This window comes from Sinocyclocheilus grahami, unplaced genomic scaffold (assembly GCF_001515645.1).
Source record: "Sinocyclocheilus grahami isolate Dianchi unplaced genomic scaffold, SAMN03320097.WGS_v1.1 scaffold1860.1, whole genome shotgun sequence".
In the NCBI taxonomy this organism is placed as follows: domain Eukaryota; kingdom Metazoa; phylum Chordata; class Actinopteri; order Cypriniformes; family Cyprinidae; genus Sinocyclocheilus; species Sinocyclocheilus grahami.
Window position 1 is genome coordinate 42,772 of NW_015507039.1, and position 5,460 is coordinate 48,231.

A 5,460-nucleotide genomic window follows, 5' to 3' on the forward strand; every position below is an offset into this window, starting at 1 on the left:
CGATCCGCCGTAAAGCAAGAAGAAGACGCGTCACGCACCGGCTGTTGAGAAAGCGTTCAGGACAGTGCGGACATTGCAGTGCATTAGAGGTTCAGTTTCTTGCACAGACCGATCGTTTCCTGTCTTTGCACATCAATGTATCGTCACGAGCCGCAGGGTTTAATTTGGTTTTGTTTGTGTATGTTTCTTTTGACTCTCAAATCCGTGATTCCCATTCACCTCCATTATATGACTGACAGACTGCAACGGTTTGAGTTAAAAATCATCATATGTGTTCTACTGAAGAAACAAAGTCACCTACATCTTGGATGCCCTGGGGGTAAGCAGATAGACATCACATTTTCATTTTTGGGTGAACTATCCCTTTAAGGATCTTTGAGGATGACAGTCTTTAATAGGGTCATTTATGCAGTTCCAATCACCCCCAAATATTAGTTTAGCATTAACAAAAGAATTTAATGAGGCATTTATTTTTTCTTCAAATTCAGCAAAAAAAAGTATGTTTCTTTGGCTGTTATTATGACCATATATATTACCTAAAAATATATCCTCCATAAATTCAACAACTAAAATTATCTATCTTCCTGAGTCATTAACTAAATTTAAGGATTTTCCCCTGAAAAGAGCCCTTTAATATAGCAACACCTGCTGACTTACTGTTTCCATAAGACATCAATTTATTGTCTCCCCACTGATAGTTTCAGAAATTAAAATCTGAGGCTAAAGCATGTGTTTCTTGTAAAAAATAAAAATCTGCCTTGAAAGATTTACAAAACAAAAATGCAGCTTTCCTCTTAATCTGTTATCGTATACCCCTCACATTAAGTGAATACAAGGAAAACGACAAAGTGCAAAGTAGAACAAGACATTAACACCCCTTACCATAGCCACCTGCAAGCTTCAGTGTAAATATTGTCAAAATTGCGCGATTTAAACCCGGATGATTGTAACCACTCTATGTTCGTCTGCCTTGGGAAAGCTAGCGTGTCTCCGACATAATGATAATAACACTCGTTGCCTTCTCTAGTGCAGCTCAACCAGGTCTCGTCCCATTCGTCGGTATTTGTGATATCACAAAACCCGGAAAATATGCGTTGTAGTCCAAACGAGTCGTTTGTTGTAGTTTTTGAAAAGTGATTTCTGTTAAATAAAATATCTCCTTTTGAAGTGGACTTTGAGCTTTGTAACTTTGCAGATGTTTTTTATGCTCAAACAGCAACATTACAGACTAACTAAAGTTGAAAAAGTGAAAAAGCATAATAGGACCCCTTTAAAACTATTTAACATTTGCTTAAAATAAATAAAACCCTGAGTGAAGTGTATGTGAACGCTTTACGCTTCAATATCATTCCATGTTTCAGTGATGGCGTCCCGCCGCGCTCTGAAAGCAGTTCTCATTTATCTGAGTGGGACTCTTCATATCGAGGATGCTGCAGTTCCTGGGGCGCAAGAGGCTTTAGCCCGGTCAGTTGGTTGAAATTATTGGCCGTTTGTGATCACTGGATAAAGATTTTTAAAATAGATGCTTTCACAAAGAGACAATTTTGTCAGATGAAAATATTTTGGAGGTAAAAAATAAAATGAGCCCATATTAGGGCTAAGTACCCTTGTGAAAAAGAAGTGTGCTTAATTGTATTGAAAGTGTACTTTTTGTGTACTTCAAATCTAAAAAGTATACTTTTTAAAAATGGTTCTCATTGATCTGAGTGGGACTCTTCATATCGAGGATGCTGCAGTTCCTGGGGCGCAAGAGGCTTTAGCCCGGTCAGTTGGTTGAAATTATTGGCCGTTTGTGATCACTGGATAAAGATTTTTAAAATAGATGCTTTCACAAAGAGACAATTTTGTCCGATGAAAATATTTTGGAGGTAAAAAATAAAATGAGCCCATATTAGGGCTAAGTACCCTTGTGAAAAAGAAGTGTGCTTAATTGTATTGAGAGTGTACTTTTTGTGTACTTCAAATCTAAAAAGTATACTTTTTAAAAAGAGCACTTGCAGATAATATAATTATAATTAAAGGCCACTTAAGTGTACTTAAAGAAAGTACATTTTAATGACAGTATTTCTGAACTCAAGGAAGTGCACTTTAAAATAGATGCGTTCACAAAGAGACATTTTTGTCCGATTAAATATTTTCGAGGTAAAAAATAAAAATACAAGCCCATATTAGGGCTAAGTATTGCCAGATTTCACGAATCGATTTGACTCTTTTGGATATATATCGGGTACAGTACATGACAATTTTTCTTAAGGAAAACAATCTCTTAACTAATGCTGCAAATTATACAGTGAAACCTAGTCAGTCACTGTAATGCTAGAAGTTATAGGTAGGGTAGGTGATGTCAGAGAGGCTAGCAATAGCAATTGGCTTTGAAAGCATAAGTTCCCACCCTCCCTGCAAATCAATCTCCAAAGTCACGCCTCCTCCAAATCGATCAATTAACGGAATTACGTAAAAAAACGCCCTGATTTTACACTCCCCCGGTACAGTAGGTGGGGTATGCACTTAGACAAGTTAGTTGCGATCCATCAGTAAACCCAAAGAGAGAGAGACCTGTGCAAACAAAAATCGGATGTTGCACGTACAGTACACGCGTACTACTCTGGTGACGAAATTTGTGTCGCGCACTGTACGCAGACCCTCGCGTACGTGTACAAACCGAATTATACTTTGGGCTTAAGTTGTACTGTTTCTTTTAACATACCTTCTGATGTCATTCATGTTTATTTGGTGCTGTAACTAGTAATGAAGAGGGAGAGATGATCGGTTCACCAGTCATCTGCGCTGCCGTTTAAACTGAGGCTCTACAGCGATCTGTGACGCTACACTACAACAGCATCAAAACCACATTTGAAAGTAGAGAAAGCTTTAAGTGAAATTATAGTGAAGATCGATTAATAACTCTATCATATTTTTATTGTCATTTGTTATGTAGTTGAGATATTTCATGTGTAGTATTCCATAGAAACTAATGTCATTTGTCCAGATTAAGACAGGCTCCAGTCGCTGTAAATTTTGTGACCAACACCACAAAGTAATGTAAGAGGACCCTGTTTGAGCGATTGGGTCGGTTAAACTTTGACCTCCAGGAGCAGGAGATCTTCACATCGCTCTCTGCGGCCCGTAATCTACTGGAGCAGAGAGCAGTGCGCCCCCTACTGCTGGTGGAGGATAGCGCTCTAGAGGACTTCACAGGTCAGAGTCCTGTTCATTTATACAGTTTATCTGAGTGAGATCTACATTTTCCATGTTTTTCATATAGAAAACATGAAGTTTTTCATATTTGTCATATAATGGTGTACTTTTCTATGCTGCAGGTTTGGAAACTTTGGATCCTAACACAGTTGTGATTGGATTAGCACCTGACCACTTCAACTACCAGACACTCAATAAAGCCTTTCGGTAAAAATACTTTGGAAGTTATCGATAAACCATAAAAATGACATCTAAATAGTTCAGTTCTCCCATTGAGTGGATGAATTGTTGCTGCTAATATCATCAGACTCGTTTCATCAGACTCATTTTAGATGGTGCTCCCCTCATTGACATCCATAAAGCACGGTACTATAAAAGGAAGGACGGGTTGGCTTTGGGACCGGGTCCGTTTGTGACGGGTCTTGAGTATGCGACTGACACCCAGGCCACAGTGTTGGGTAAACCAGAGAAAGCTTTCTTCCTGGAGGCCTTACACTCTTAAAAATAAAGGTGCTTCAAAAGGTTCTTCAAGCGATGCCATAGAACAGGGGTGGCCAACTCCGGTCCTGGAGAGCCGCAGCCCTGCAGAGTTCAGCTCCAACCCTAATTAAAACTCACCTGCCTGTAGCTTCCTAGTAACTGTTCAGACCTTGATTAGCTTGTTCAGGTGTGTTTGATTAGGGTTGAAGCAAAACTCTGCAGGGCTGTGGCTCTCCAGGACCGACGTTCGCCACCCCTGCCATAGAAGAACCATTTTTGGTTCCACAAAGAACCATTCAGTCAAAGGTTCTTTAAAGAACCATCTCTTTCTTACCTTTTTATGATCTGAAGAACCTTTTTTCCCCACAAAGAACCTTTTGTGAAACAGAAAGGTTCTTCAGATGTTAAAGGTTCTTTATGGAACCATTTAGATAAAAAGGTTCTTCTATGGCATCGTGAAGCACCTTTATTTTTAAGAGTGTACGAGACCTGAACTGCTCACCGGAGGAGGCTGTGATGATAGGAGCTGTGAGTATGAATATGCATAAGAAAATATTTGGGTGAATCTCACAGTCTGTCAAGGACATGGATTATATATTTTTTTTAAAATGCATGAAGAAAAAATATATCTTAGGAGATTTATGTATGTATTTATTTATTTGAATAAAAAATAGTATAAATATTATTAAGGATCTATACATCACAAATTCATCTTTTAAGTTTTGCTTTTACTAAGCACGTCAATAACATTTCTAGGTCATATGTCACCTTAAAATAAAATAAAACAATTTTGCACTAAGAAAATTAGACCTATTTTAGGATATTTATTTATTTATTATTTATGACAATTAAGCATGACCCAGATGCATTACGACAATGGTAATTTTTGTTGGGATCTTTTCTCAATCGTCATGAAATGAGTATCACAATGCAAAAATCTTAATTCTTTTTATGCAATATAATATTTATTTATGGTTTGTTTTATTGTTTATTTATTGTTGAAATATTTAATAAAATGGTAATTCCTTTCAAATTCAAGATGGAATTTATGTAGCGTCTGGACCAATCAAACACACAATATATATTTTGTTTTTATATTTAACAAATACTCTGTAACCTCAGTTAACAAGCCATACGAGGACCCATGAACCCTTCCCCCCGGAATGCGTAACACCCCAGGAAGTCGAACAGGCCTCTTTGTTGCATGGCAACCAACGCTGATATCACTGGGTTTATTGGCCAAAAGTATGTAAAGCAGGGAAAATCCCTGCATGTCCCAAGGAAAGGCAGAGTAGAAATGGACTGTGTTCTAATTAATTCATAGGAAAACCTTTCTTTGAACGAACACACATATTCTTCAGGCCATTGTGTATATTATTGCTGTTTTGTATTAATCTGTTGTATTATAGAATATTTTATTCATGCTTACGATAAACCACTCATTCATATAACCTTACAAATACCGTGTTTAGTATCTATGAATTCGCCTTCTGATGATCTAAACAAGATTGTATATTATATGTTGATACATAGGCAATATATTAGTGTCCTGAGAATCTTTAGTATTTTCGACTCAAGTTCCAGATACTAAGTTCCATGTTTCCACACAAAGAGTCGTAAACCCTCCAGCAATTGCCACCTCCCGCTAGGAAATTTCCATCTCTCTCATTGGACAAGCCCATCTTGAAAGGCGGGGATCTTCTCCGACCTTAAAGGCCACACTTCATGTGACCCGCCCCAGTCGGTGGTTCGGTCAGATGCAGATGAAGATGTGAAAAAAAC

At 37.9% G+C, this 5,460-nt stretch overlaps 1 pseudogene; it reads left to right on the forward strand.

Moving 5' to 3' along the window:
• Nucleotides 1-5,460, forward strand: part of LOC107573075 (haloacid dehalogenase-like hydrolase domain-containing protein 2) — a 14,273-nt pseudogene that overhangs the window by 7,751 nt on the left and 1,062 nt on the right.